The 15,764-nt window shown below is 36.8% G+C and overlaps 1 protein-coding gene across 1 annotated transcript in view; it reads left to right on the forward strand.

The window, feature by feature from the left end:
- Positions 1–468: 468 nt before the first annotated feature.
- Positions 469–15,764, forward strand: part of LOC149773719 (putative inhibitor of apoptosis) — a 33,844-nt gene continuing 18,548 nt past the window's right edge. The window contains exon 1 of the mRNA XM_089946116.1: positions 469–618. The gene's annotated coding sequence lies outside the window, so the exon portion shown is untranslated. The remainder of the gene's footprint in view (positions 619–15,764) is intronic.

Below are 15,764 nucleotides of genomic sequence, written 5' to 3' on the forward strand. Positions count from 1 at the left end.
AAATATGATCACTGCATAGGCAGTTGTATTTATAGCAAATACGCGAGGTAATTGAATATCAGCAATGGTGTACCCCGTCAAAAGTGGATAAATGGCAGGTAAACAGTAAAGATTTTAATTGAAAGTTTAATAAAGATAACGTCATAGCTCATACAACGAATGAGGGAAAGATGGGAATTTCCAATGACTGTGTTTACTAAACCCTAGTCTGTCTAGCTGCCAAATAGTATTGCGCATGGCATGACTGTAACAGGATCAGCCGGTCAACACAAAATAGATCGATATTACATATTGGGACCGGTTATAATATTTTATGTAAAGTTTCATATTAGTCAGAAATGGCTAATTATTGCAGATCAAGCAAGAGATGCGTAATCCATCTGTTCTTGTTACTATACTCTATAGTAAGAATAAAGTTATCAGTAATTATCTATCTTGTTTACGTGACCCACTTCGCTCATTTTACATGTTGTTTTCATTTATTATAGTTCAGGAAATAGCACGTATGGTTGTGGACTGTTGAACTGAATTAGAATCGATATGTTTGTAGCAGCCGTTGACTGTCACTGATCTTAAAACATAGTGACTTTCGAACTTAACAACCTACGCTGCATCAATGTAAGTATGATACGCTATGTTTGCTTTTGCATTGCTCCTTTTCTCTGTCTCTGTCTGTCTCTCTCACTCTCTCTGTCTCTGTCTCTCTCTCTCTCTCTCTCTCTGCATGTAGATGCACTCGAAATGGCTCCAGATATGTATTTTTTCTATATATCCAATCTACCATTGCAAACAGTAGCGTTAAAAGCTGCGAATCGTATCCTTACACGAAAAACATTACCGCTGGAAATTCAATCTCTCACTCACAGGGTAATCATCATGTCAACATTCTCTATAATTATTGCACAATCATCGTCATTTCCATTGAATAAACTCTTGAAAAGATTACTTGTAGTATGGCAAATTGATGTACAACATGGTGTATAATGGTGGTGACATCAAAGTAAAAAATTAATTCTATATTAGTTGAAAAAGTATTATCTTGGGGTAACAGAGCAAAATATTACCCCATCCCTCTCCCACCCAAGACCGAATAGTTGGACCCTTACGTTGTAGGGAATTATTCCGGTGGCCCAATGGTTAGAGCGTCCACCCCCGATGCGGAAGGTCGCGGGTGCGAACCCCGGCCGAGTCATGCCATAGACTTCTAAAACTGGTACTAACATTTGTCTCGCTTGGCGTTCAACATTAAGAGATTAGTGTTGTGTCTGGTCAGCCTGGTGTCAGGATAATGTGACTAGGTGGGACATGATGTCATATGTCTGAGACATGATGCCCCTTTGCTAGACATCACTATAAACTGTCACACTGCATACAACGTAGCGATATGACTGAAAAGTGTTAAAGCTATGTAAATTTCCATATCACACACACAAAGTTTTAGGGATTCAGAGTTAAATATTATAATAAAGGTTGATACTATTTTTGCGATGCATTGACAAAAAAAACCCTATATTTATCTGCACATATTGCCATTTGTGCTCTAACTATTTACCTATTTCTTTCCTAAACCCTGTAGGAAATGACTTAAGTGTTTGTTTCAAACTTGCCTGAAAAGAGAACATGTTCCTAGCACAATGCAATTACACTATTGTAGTGTACATCTCACTTATGTATAAAATGAGGTCAATACCCATTGTTGCAGTTACAACAATCATGTACGAGTTTTAAGTCCGAGTTTCTCATGGTTTAGCAGAAATTTCAGAGACCTATTTATTCATCTTAAACAATTCAATACCTACGGATATGTTATGTAGCAGCAGAGAGGATGAACCGACCTCATTTTATAAGCGTTATTTTGGTAAACTAAGGCTTATACAAAAACGAAAAAACAAAATACGCTGATAACGTGAAATCGAGACTTCTAACCTTCCGAGAGTCTCTCTGGGGGGTTAGCTTTTTTTGTTATTTTTTGTTTCGTGTCTTTGTTTTCGAGAAAACATATATGTGATTTTTACTACGTTGACGCCTTATCGAGGTCACACCCTCTCTGCTGCTATCAATTAAAATCATTGTTATATCAAATAATAGCCAACATTGGCGAAGCGTATACCATCCGACTAGCTCGAGAACGGGCAGAAGCACCAAAGAAATATATACCACTAACAGATGATGTTAAGGAAAAGCTACAAGCAAGACAGGAATTTCAAGCTGAATTCGCAGAAAGTGCAGAACAATTGTTTAGACCTGTTACAAAAGTTACTGAAGGAGTCACAATGGCCATCAAGGAGAATCTTTTTCCAGTATCAAAACAAACTGCTGAGCAAACTGCAAAAGTAGCAGAAAGAACTAAGAAAACAAAAATAATTTTAAAAAGACTTCTAATTGATATAGCTGCCAAGCAACCTCCACCTGTTGATGAAGAAATACTTGAAGGTATTGGCAAAATTCGTACTGAAATCGCGGATGTGAAAAAAGATCTTGCATCTAAACCTAAAGTAAGAAAAGAAAATATTGAACTAATTAGTAAATTTAGAGAAGGTGTTGTTGAAAAGTTTAGAGAAAAGGTTAAAAAGAAATATTTTTCTCGTGCTGCATTTGATATTTTTCCTCAAAAGTCTAAAATTTTAAAACATAAGTATGCTAGCATAAATACTGATAGTTTGTTTAAATGGCTGTATCTCATGTGTTATAACAAAACCCAGGCTAGAAGTGATGATGAAGAAAACATTGAATATATTAACTACATTAAAAAAAATTATTTGGAGTCACAACTTCAACAACAACAAAGACTACAACACCCCCAGAAGGAACCTTCATATCAACTTCCTCCACCGCAGCAACAAATAGAAGAACAACAATCTTCTTCACCGCAGCAAAGGTTGATGCCGGATCTTGAAAGGTAAAAAGCAAAAGTAGAAAGATCACCCTTAAGACTATTTTAGAAAAAAAGCGGAAACAGCAAGTGAGGAAGAAGGAGCAACCGTAAGTGGTTTTACTACAGGAAGTGGTCTTATCGCTTGTCCTAACAACATCCTCGATGACTTGCAACGAACAGAAGTTCTTTTAGGAGGAAGACGAGCCGGTAACAATTCTCCGGAAATAATCAATGCAGCAGCTGATATATGTCGACGTTTATTTCAAGGCGGTATCATGGATATTAATGTTTATCGATCTCTGATTGATGAAATCGTGGACAGCTACTACAGCGATTAAACAAATAAATAACAATTAAGATGATCATACACAACAACGGTCACCGCAGACCCGTGATGGTCAGAGTAGTAAACTCACGATTACCTGTTTATATAATATATTACGGAGATGGATTCGATAATGTTATTCAGGAATTATTTACAAGGATTGCCCCAAAAGCAGGGCTGATTGCAAAACAATTATAAATGAAATTCATCGACGTTATTCGTAAAAAAGCTCCTGGTGCAATAAGCGACGTTGCTGGTAAAGTATTCTCGGCAATCAAACACAGAATAGCACGATTAATACGCCGACCGCAAGTGGTCCGACCACAACCACCAGTAAAATTACCCAGCACCGAAGTTATGCCCGCAAATGTCAGTAAAGTAATAAATCAGGCCGCAAATCAAAAACTAAAAGAATTGACTGGTGTACCTAAAGAAATAGAAATAAATATAACTGCTAGTCTGATAGCAGGAAGTGGTCTTCGTGTTGGACGATAACAGCTAAAAAAAAAATGTTCAAGCGCATATCTGACCTAGCATTTGACGTAGATGCACCAGTTCCCAAAGACGAGTCTGTACATGATTATCAGTATTATTCTTATGACGCACGCCACGAAACGAAAGGGGAAGAATTGAATTACAAGTTCAGGATACAAGCACATTCCTACCTTCTGGAGCATTTATCGAAGTTGAAGGCAGACTCACAAAAGCAGATGTAAATAAAACATCATACGGAATTGGTGATCGAGCTGGTTTTGTTAATAATGGCATAATGGCGTTATTTGAAAGAGCTACATATTCTATTGATAGAAAGGATATTGAATGGTGTCTTGAAAAAGTCGATGTTGCCACGACGATACTTGGCCTTGCAAGATACTCCGATGATTACACAAGATCGGCTGGTCCAACAAAGATGTTTGCAAAAGACGCAAATGATCATCCAGAAAACAGAATGAATGCAGCTTGAACCGAAGTTTCATCAATGAATGAAAATTACAATCTGAGTTTTGCTACACGTCGAGGAATGTTAAGCGACAATGAAGAGTTTGTATGCGCGATTGCACTGACCTATATTTTTTGACTTTGCAGAGATGTTAGCAAGGTTATATTTGGCGCCAAGTACACATTATTACTTGTTAGAAAACCTACTGACGATGATGCAATATACCATTCTGATAGAGATGATGATGGTAAAGTAACACTAACAAAACTGTCACTGTGGATGCCATTAATGACTCTATCGATTACTGAAGAACAGCGATTACTTTCTTTTATGAACACAGATGCTAAATCGTTGCTGTCATGGCTTACAATGTCCACAGATAGTACCTCCTTTAACGCCGCTGGTTTGTTCACGTGGCAAATAGCATCACAACAGGGAGTGTCAGCACCACGACATATATTTGTTGCGCTTCAGGTGTGCTATAATCGTGGTACTCTAAGTATGATCCGAGCAGCTGTGTTTTGAACTTTTTGACGTTTCTGGAATATTGAGATGAACCAGACAGAATTGAGTTACAATAGTCCAGTCTTGAAAGTACTAATGAACACACAAGTGTTTTAGTGGCATCAACTGAAAGATATTTACGAACTGAGCTGATGCGTCTCAGCTCAAGATATGCAGCTTTGCATATGTTCATGACATGTTGGTGCAATGTGAGAGTACTGTCCAGAGTAACACCTAGGTTTCGTACTGATTGTGTGAATTTAATGTTGGTGTTGCTGATATTTATTGTTTGAGGTAAAGGATGTGAATGAGAAAGTCTTTGTGTTGTGATCAGAATGGCCTCAGTTTTATCATCATTGTTACAAGTCATCCATGATATCACATCAGAAATGCACCTCTCTACACCTTGGATGGTAGCATCAACTTCAGTAGGGTGGCTAGATTTGTATATTTGCGTGTCATCATCGTACAATTGATGAAACACTGGATGATGATCTATGACACTTGAGAGCGACTGAGTGTACAGAATGAAGAGAACAGGTCGAAGAACAGACCCCTGTGGAACACCAAAACATATATCAACTGGGCTGGAGTATTCCATTTGCAGATACAATTTGTGTCCTGTTGACCAAGTAGGACTTGAACCACAGTAAGGCTGTATCATGAATGCCAAATATATGCTGGAGACGGTGAAGTAATATATCATGGTGTATTGTGTCCAGTGCTGCAGACAAATCAAGGAGGGTGAGGACTGTAATATTTCTGCTATCCAATGCAGAGAGAATGTCATTGACTACTTTTAGAAGAGTAGTTTCAGTACTGTGGCAAGGGCGATATGCAGATTGTACATTGCTAAAAAGACTGTTTGAATTTAGATGAGACACAAGCTGGGATAGAACAACCTTTTCTAAGATTTTTGAAATGAACGGGAGATTAGAAACTGGGCGGTAGTTCTTTAAATCGTTATGGTTGGTTTCTTCAGCAGAGGCTTTACAATGGCAGTTTTTAAAAATGATGGGAATTCCCCAGATGAGAGAGAGGTATTAATAACATCAGTTAGTGAAGGCAATACTGGATCTAAGCACTCAAGCAGCAGTGATGTTGGAATTGGATCAAGTTCACATGACTTTGGTGCACTCTTCATCACGATTGTACGTACGAAATCCATAGAGACAGGTTCAAATGCTGCTAATTGTTGCCGCTCAAATTCTGTATCCCATCTGTATGGTGACGAGTCAATTGAAATTGTGGTGTCAAGCTTATCTCTAATGGTGTGTACTGTGTCACGGAAAAAATTTGCAAACATGTCCGGAAGGTCGACTGGAGAGAAGGTAGTTGGAAGTGGTGTTGAAAAATATATCTCTTTTATTTCTAAAGTTTAACTTAAATTGCCAATATAGTTTTAAAATAATAAAACCCGTTTATACGTGGCTGATGTCAAAGATGCTTGGTTGTCATGGATGCTGTATGAAAACATCAATAACTAAATCATGTCCCATTGAACCTTTTTTGAAAATTTGACAACACTAAATGGAGTGGATTTGAAGTAGGTATGGAAAGTAAGTGTTTAACTCGGTTGTCACAGGGCCAAGATACCCGCCTTTGTATGTAGATTATGGCGTAATAAATATTTCATCCAGACTTTGAAGAACAAGCTACTATTGTATTTGGGGGATATGTAAAACATGTGTTTTCAACCAGATTGCGGTGGAGTTTTAATGGTTGATATAGAAGTTGTCAAGATAGAACGTGCCTAACAATACTCCTTAAATGTTTAGTGAATTATTGATCTGATTGTTCTAGGAATTAAATGTTGGACTCTACATAAGTTCATGCAGGACAGATGATGAATGAATACGATATGGTGCTATATGTGTCATGTCCCACTCTCTTTGAAGCTCCACATCTGGAATAGTCTTGTTATTCCAAGCCTATTTCATAGATATGTTCAAGTGAAGAGTTCTTTGGTACCAACATTTGTGTCATACTGAAATTAATGGAAAGTTATGTATGACGATTTTCCTTTTAACGCATTTGTAACGCTATATTGATATAGATACTGTATGAAAATTCCATGACAAAGGAGACTAAACTTGCATGAACATAATCTGCACGGGTTCAAATATTATGCTTGTACATTGACAGACGTTGTTGATTTTGTATTTTCCCTAGCTGTAACCTTAACCTTCAGACTGAAGACATGGTTATGTTATCTCTAATTATGATATATAACTAGTGAATGTTTCAATAAAATAACTTAAGTAGTTTTTAAGTTATCCTCCAAAAAATGACAAACATTACATAATTACAATTTCCCTCGCCTTGCTGTGAACTCGAAATTGTGGCAGGTGGCCTGCATATGTTTCGTGACACGTCATCTAGTTATGATATATACATGGGAACAATTTCATGAAATCTCTCGATGTATCACAAAGTCATGGGTTTCACAAGCAAATGTTAACAAAAGGAATGAATGAACTTGTGTTTACGTAATATACCTAATTTAATATGGTTGTAAAAATGCATCATAATTTAACATGACAACGTAAGTGTTCCGGGCTTTATGACAAATTGTATTGTAAAATCGTAATAAGGATGTTTTAAGTACTGTTCTTCAGTACATGCTTTTATATTATTGCTGCATGTTAAATACGTACCTTTGTAAACCAGTCTCAGGTATTTGAAGAAATAGCATTTGTCTGACGTTTTGTAGTAGGAAATAATGACTTTATCTGAAAGAATTGTTTGCTTGTGATGACGTTTCGATGGTGCAAAGCTATATTGTTGACTAGTTGTCTGGATGAATAATATATATGCATGCATTCATATCAGTCTTGCCATTTCTTGCTTTATGTTTCAAAAATGTTAAAATATTTAGTTATGAAACATTTATCATTATAGAATATTTTACAACTGTATAATATAACTTTCTCATGGATATCATATAGAGTCATTAGGAATGAGAATCTTTTATGCTTAAAGTTATATATTTATTAAAAGCTATTACCTTTACAGTTAATTTATTTATTTATGGAATTACGTAATAAATTCTTTAGTGTTAATTACCACGTACTTTAACCAAGAAACATATTACTGCATACGGCATTCTGAACATGCATAACTATTAATAAATTACCTGAATGCAAATTTGTTCACATAATAAATTGAGCTTTGTTCATTAATTTGACTTCCTCATATGCTTGTAGAATGAACATAATTCACTATCAGATAGTTTTTATAAGCAGTATACAACATTATTTTATTTTGTAAATATTATCAATCAGAAAATATAAAACAATCCGTGCCAGCTTTCATATAGTATTCTAGCGGATGTATTAATAACACAACAGTATACCAAATTTTAAATTATAGAGTGACGTGAGTTTTATCGCCCACGTCAGCATGGAGGCCTCTGACCCGGAAGCGGTACGAATTCACAATATCTACTTGTACAAAATATGTTATAACATCGGAACTTGTTGCATATATTATCTTCTTATAAACTCTAGCATATTAAGTTTAATCTTATGAGCAACTGATTAACGACGGGCTGTGTATAGAACTTGTTTCTCTAGCTTCTATGCTCGAAAATGGAAGGGTTTAAAAATCTTTGTACTAAACGGTTTAACCTCTGGTATTAGTTATTTTTAAAACAAATAATATTATGGCTTTTTCTGGAACTCATACAGATAAAATTGTCTCATGGGCGGTGGGTTTGTCGTTTCCTTAACAAAATCTTTAAAAAAAAAGATTAATTGTGTCTGAGCCAGTACATGGTTGTACAACTCTTTTCAATAATTTAAAATATTTATGTTTCTTTCCTTTGGTTTGAATTAATAATTTAGTTTTAATCCTGACTCTTTTATCACTTCCGCCTGTATTGATTGTCGCTGACCTTGCCACAAAAACCAAAGTATGCTGTCATGACATTGGATAACCGGTACAGGAGTGGAGCTTAAGTGCACCATTAATTCCAAATTCTGGAATTTGTGAGGTCAAAGGTCAGATGCGCCGTGGGGGTTAACGCCAAACACTCATTCGTAAACAGTCAGTAAATAATTTTTTGAATGTTTTTCTATTCTACTCTGGATATGAAGGCTTTTTTTAAGTGTGTTGGACTTCACACAAATGGGTATATAGAACGTAGTGATATGAAGTACAGTTTATTTTGAGATACTTCAAAAAATTCAGATATCAGAATGCCATGTGACCGTTGCAAGGTAGAGCACGCGTTTGGATATCTGTAAATGCAACTCATGCAGCTTATGTAGTTAAATCAGATGAGGAAAAGTTAAATTAATTCTTTATTTGTCTATGTGTATCATAGGATATTGGTAATATTCCAGACCATAGAGGGAAAACTGGAAATGCCGGAACAAAATTTGATAATGAAAAATAAGAGAGCAAGAGGACTGACTCTGTACGACATGGCGGAGATGCAGATGCACATGTTTTAGTCCATTTCACAGTAAGAACGTACGAGTTATCACCCTCTTAAAGAAAGATAATAGGAAGAACATGTGCTAGGAGCTGAGTGATTAGACGCATTTAGTTCGAGGTCTGTCTTTATGATTGACTTCATCTCAGTAAGATTATACATGGTGTCATAAATATGGCAGTATTCATCGCTGATTCATTTTCAGCCGAACCTGGACCTGCGTGAAATCAGTCTGACCGTGGAAACTAGGTTTTGTCAAACTTCCTAATAGCAAATGGGCTTGCAAAAGGTATCAAATTGATAATAGCCACGCTTCTTGCATGATTAGGACCAGCTGCTATATAACTATTTGATAGTTCACATTTGATAATGCTAACTATAGTGCAAAGCCAGAACAACTAGTAATCTCATTGGAAAACAATGTGTAGGAGAAACAAATGCAACCTATCGGTACAGTTTCAATTGTCGAAGTCAAGAATCAGGCTAGCGTATTTATGCATACGTCTCAAAGCTACGGTCACTAGCAAAAACATATAACTGTTTAGGGTCAGTGGACTGTTTGCTGAATGATAGAATGATCATTGTCATCACAGACTAGAGTAAACGGTTACCAGGCTGAGCGGAAGAGCGAAAAGTTTTCAAAGCATATTTACATAGGAGAAACTGTGATTAGTGTGGAAACCATACACAAAGCGAGGTCGGAGTTATGCCTAGCCGATGGAAAAATCTGACCAAATATGTGCAAAGTAACATGGTGCAGTAAAGACCCAACGGCAAACGTCAAAGAGGAAACAACACCGACTGCAATATCAACAGAAAGAAGAGGTAAAAGTTGTAGAAGAAGATTCAAGAGGTGACGAATTAGTTTTTACTGTCAAAGAAGTTAATGAGTATAAACATGCCCAAAGAAATTGTTTGCTTAAATGACTTCAGTTGAGAATTAGACCAATTTCCAGTTCAGCTGTGGTATTATGCATTAGCGTTCTCTCTAAAACATTTTGTAAGACGGTATGCCATGATGTAAACTGAAGCACTTGGAAAATAAATATTTGATACCTGTTTTGCATAATAACTGTGAAACAAGAGTCTTGTGTTGAGGAAAATTCTACGTTACAAATACAAAGAACAAGGAAGTATATACTTTAAAGTTTCGCATTGTTCAAAATAATACCAGACCCTTCTTGGAGTCAAAGAAATGCAGAAAATGAAACGTATTGCTGTAAATAAGCACCATGTCATGACGATACAGACATCACACAACCTCATATATAAATATGGAAAAAGTCTCTTTTAAGGGAAACTCCACCATCAACTGACAGAACAAACCAATCAAACTCTCAGTGAGAAAACTCCCACTCACTGTTACACCAAAACCGAGGGCAGTAATTGAACGACTGTGAAACTTGAATTACTGACACCATAGTAAGAACCTACATATTGGATTTGTTATATATTGGTTTTGGAGGAACAACAAGAAAAGAAGTCCCGAAAAGAAACCGTTGCCCGATTTCAAACATTGAAGATATTTTACCAGACCTAACCAAAGCGAGAATCATTACTGTTTTTGATTCATACAACTGCTTTTATTTCATGCTACGGTATCTAAGTCACATAGCTAACTCACCATTTGTGGAGCACCATCGGAACGATACAAATTTACAAGAATGTCATTTGGTACACAACTACTCAGTGAGAACATCAGGGAGAATTGTTGAATCTATGGAAGCGATACAAGATGTGGGAACAATAATTCTTGATGATATTCCAGTTTGGTGAAGTGCTGAAGATCACATTAATGCCACAAAATGCCATGACATAAAGCTTATAGGACATTGTAACGGATGTCTCAGAAATAACTTAAAATTGAGCAAAGCTAAGATGGAATTTAGGCAGAACTCATAATTATGGGACATTTGATTTCTGCAGAAAGGATGAAAAGTGACATTGCTAATGTAGTAAACAATCAAAGTAATGCATATACCAACAGTCACGCAAACAGTCCAGGAAGTGACATACATGTTGTTCAAATGCTATTTGAAGTGACCTAGCCATTGGGACAATTGATCAGGAAGGACAATGAGTTTTATTGGGACCAAATGAATGATACATTCATGCAAGAAATTGGACAGATAATGACATCAGATATTATCAAGTGCTTGAGATTGATACTTGCTCATTCAAGGAGAACACAGTAGAAAATGTGAACATTTTTGAGCATCTTCCACTTTCTATGGAATGTAACACACATATTCAGAGAGAAACTGAAACAGATTTTGCAATGAAGACATCTTAATAAAGATATTTCGATAGGATTGCCGTAAGAGAAAAAGACACCGCAAGAAATACAGTACTACTCTACTTTCTGAGCGGAAATGGCTTACAGAATGATTTGATTTTCCAAAGTGACCAAGTAGTGACCCCAACTAAACTAAAAGGTTCAGCCACGAAAATTATACACTCCAATCACATATGAATACAAGGGTGTCTGAGAAGCGCCAGAGAATCAACATGTTGCCCCAACATGAATCGTGAAATAGAAAATTTAATTACCAAGTGTAAAAAATAGAATACATATTCTTCTCAGCAGCAAAAGATGCCTATAATAAGTCATGATGTGTCATTTCAGTCTTTGGGAGTTCAGTATAGACTATGTGACTGGAATATTTAAAAACAAATCACATCTGGTCGAAGTGGACTTTTATTCAATATGCTTTAAGCTGATAGACCATGTAACACCAAAGTCAAATAAGTAATATATAAAGTGAATGCTCACATGGTCAAGTATGAACTATCTGATGAAGTTATATCTGGCAAATAACAGTCGTTCTTCTCAGATTTGTTATGATGAGTTGCTACTTAAGAGTTCAAACACGGAACTAGCTCATCAGGATACCCTCAGTCAAATGAAAGAGAGAAGAACAGGTTGAAATCAATGAAAAAACTATTGAGGAAGGTAGTACAGTTTAGATCATATCCCTACTTCTATTTCCACTCTAGTACAATCAACAATTTATTTCCCTGCAACAATATAGAATGTTCCGAATGAAATCTAATAGTCTTGAATGTCTTGATATAACACAAAGATGCATTCCAGACTCCCTTTGAGTGAGTTCACAAACCAGTGCAAAAGTCAATGAGCACATTGGTAATTCTAATGAATATTTTCGATAAATAATACTCTTGAATTATAACACAACTCTAAACTATGATCACAACTGAATTCCCAAATATTGATCTAAAGTACAAATTAGTTATTTGTTCACCAAATTCCTAGTTATACATGGTTCCACTTGGCTTCGAATATGAAGCATTCAAACAGACAAAACAGACTTGATGTAAACGGGACCTGTCTTGAACTTAAATGCTTTGTAAACATTCTGTTTACGTTTGTTAGGGTTAAGCTAAGTGCAAATGTGAATACATGGCGGAAAGAAACGTTTGCATTCTCTCGTACAGATTCATACAGGAGATGGTGCTGTATATCGCAGAAGTTTAACAGAAGTTTGTTCGTAAACTAAGGGTGAACATTTCAGAGATCCTGATGTTCAAGATATACACGCGTCACGGAGGAATCACGTACATTAGATAGACTCCTTTTGTCAGAAACTTGAAAAACAGAATCTGAAATTCATATGCTACACGAATCTAAAACAGTTAATAATGGTGCACCGATTACATCACAGGGCAAGAATGTAACATGCGCACCAGAACATGATTGAGTGGACAACAACCATTGGATTACACTGGACAACAAATTTTTACAAAAGTCATGTTACTGAAATAAAATTAGTCAATTCTTATCAATTTTTATGTGCTGAACACGAATATGACAGTCAAATTGCAAAATTGGCTCTAGTTTTTTTGTAATCTGCAAGAAATTAATGTTTACATAACGAAATGCATTCCAATAGTAAAAGGTCAACTGTAATAGCCTACCTATAAAAAATCAAGTCATTGACTACATCTTAGATTTCTTCGCCTGTCTCTTGTACAGCTGTTCGGGAGCATCTCTGAGGAGTGTCCAGCAGTAGTCAGCCAGCATTGTAGTGGACCATTTTCCCTGGTATCTTTGTTCCATTGTTGCGATATCTTGATGAAAACGTTCGCCGTGTTCATCACTAACAATACCACAGTTGCTAGGAAAGAAATCCAAATGGGAATGAAGGAAGTGAATCTTTAGAGACATATTGCAGCCAAGTTTCTTATACTTCATCAACATGTCTTCTACTAGTTCCTTATAGTTTTCTGCCCTAACATTTCCGAGGAAGTTTGTAGAAACTAGGCGAAAAGCATTCCATGCTTGTTTCGCGTCACCTTCCAGCAAGTTGTTGAACCGGTCATCTTTGAAAAGCTCTCGAATCTGAGGACCCACAAAAACTCCCTCTTTAATCTTTGCTTCGCTGAGTCGAGGGAATTTTTCATGCAGGTATCGGAATGCTGGCAAAGTCCGGTCAATGGCTTTCACGAAGTTCTTCATCAAACCTAGTTTGATGTGAAGGGGTGGTAGCAAGATTTTCTGAGCCTCAACCAGAGCTGGGTGTTGGATATTCTTCTCTCCAATGGCTACATTCTGCCTGTGAGTCCATTCCTTCCTCATGTAGTGCATTTCCCTTGCTCGGCTATCCCACTCGCATAAGAAACACATGTATTTTGTATATCCTTGCTGCAGTCCCATTAAAAGGGCAACTACCTTCAAATCACCACAGAGGTGCCAGCTGTACTTGTTATACTCAATGGAATTCAGTAGCTGCCTTAAGTTATCGTATGTCTCTTTCATGTGGACAGCATACGCTACTGGAATAGATGGAAGAACGTTTCCATTGTGCAAAAGCACAGCCTTGAGACTCAGTTTCGAAGAGTCCACAAATAGTCTCCATTCTTGTGGGTCATGAGTGATTTTTAAAGCATTCATGAGGCCCTCAATATCGGAACAGAATATCAGATTACTTTCCTTTCTGAAGAAAGGCTCCAATTGCTGGTGGCGCTTTCGATATGCAGTAATTGTGACATCTTCTTCTAGAAGATTCCATTGTTGGAGTCTTGATCCTAGCAATTCTGCCTTGTTCTTTGATAAGTCCAAATCACGAATCAGGTCATTTAGTTCTTCCTGTGTTATTCTGTGTGGGGTTGATGATACACCACAGTGAAAATCTGGATCACTGCATGCTGATGGACCAGGAGAAGAACAGGTCGACTCACCTTTGTCTTCGTCAGATGAATCAAGAGAATATTCTGCTGGAGGTTCTGGAATAGGAAGTCCCTCACCATGTGGAACTGGTCTCAATGCAGACGGAATGTTTGGGTAGACTATTCTCGACTTCTTTCGCTTCGTTATTCCGCCGGAAAGAGGAGGAACCAAGCAGAAGTAACAGTCATTTAGGTGGTTGCTTGGCTCTCTCCACACCATTGGGACTGCAAACGGCATTGATGACCTTTTGCAATTCAACCACTGTGAAAGCTGTGTTGTACATGTAGCACAGCATATATGCGGAGCCCAAGGCTTGTCTTGGTCACCAACCTTGCATCCGAAGTAAAGATGATATGCCTTCTTCACTTGAGAATTGATACTTTTCTTCTGGTTGGCAAATGTCACTTCCCCACAAATATAGCAAAAATTGTCCGCGGTATTAACACACTTTCGAGGCATTACTGTTCTTTATTGTACGTAAATGGATAAAATAATAAGTTTTATGTAACAGTAGCTTGAACTGTCTCGCACAACGTCTAAAATATTTTAAATGCTGAACCTATCTGATTGGGCTTTATATAGTACACTGCTTACGTCAGCTTCAGCAGCCGCCTGGCATTAGTATAATAGGCCTACACATGTATAGTACACTGCTGACGTCAACTTACTTCAGCAGCCGCATGGCATTAGTATTGCATTGCATCAGAAAATGATGCAATCAACTGTGGATGATGTGAGCATGATGGTATTATGCAATGTTACATCATTATTCCGGATGTTGCTGCAGTCCTACTGGAGAAATTTACACAGTGAAACATAGAAAATGAGGTATATGAATATCTTCAAAACGAGAGCCAATACAAATTTTTCACGGTTATATTCGTGTTCGGCACACCAAAATACTACAGATTAGGGCCTTTTCAAGTCAGTAATGATTTCACTGTTGACCAGTGTTATAATAGTGAATCTACAAGAGCATATCAGCCATCTAGAGGGAAAAATATCAAGAAACATTTCTATATTAAAGATTATACTACCTGATATGACTCTATGGCCATGAACCAAGTAACAGAAATAGGCAAAATTAACAAGTTTTGTAAAGCTTAACAAATACATTAATTATCAGAATGTTAATTAAAATATGATAGGAACTTAGAGTATTATGAAGTGAATCCAGAATAATCCTGTAAGAGTTATATTAAAGTCTACAAGAATGAAAACCCGTACAAACTTCACAAGAGGAAATTTATTGGTCTGCCAATAATTCTGATGATATCGAAATGGTGTTGTCCAGATTTCTTTTGCACAGTTCACAATAGTCTCAAAATAATATTACAGAAACAAACTGAGCTCTTTATATTCCCGCTGAACAGTCCAAGTACATGTTTTCCTCTCAAATAATACTATAAGTACAAATTAAAACACGTCCACATACGTGATGTTACAATAGAAGAACAAGAAATACGAATGACCTCAAAATAGGAATGAGTCTGA

Source organism: Sinohyriopsis cumingii, unplaced genomic scaffold, assembly GCF_028554795.1.
Source record: "Sinohyriopsis cumingii isolate HCF-2022 unplaced genomic scaffold, ASM2855479v2 utg000622l, whole genome shotgun sequence".
NCBI lineage: Eukaryota > Metazoa > Mollusca > Bivalvia > Unionida > Unionidae > Sinohyriopsis > Sinohyriopsis cumingii.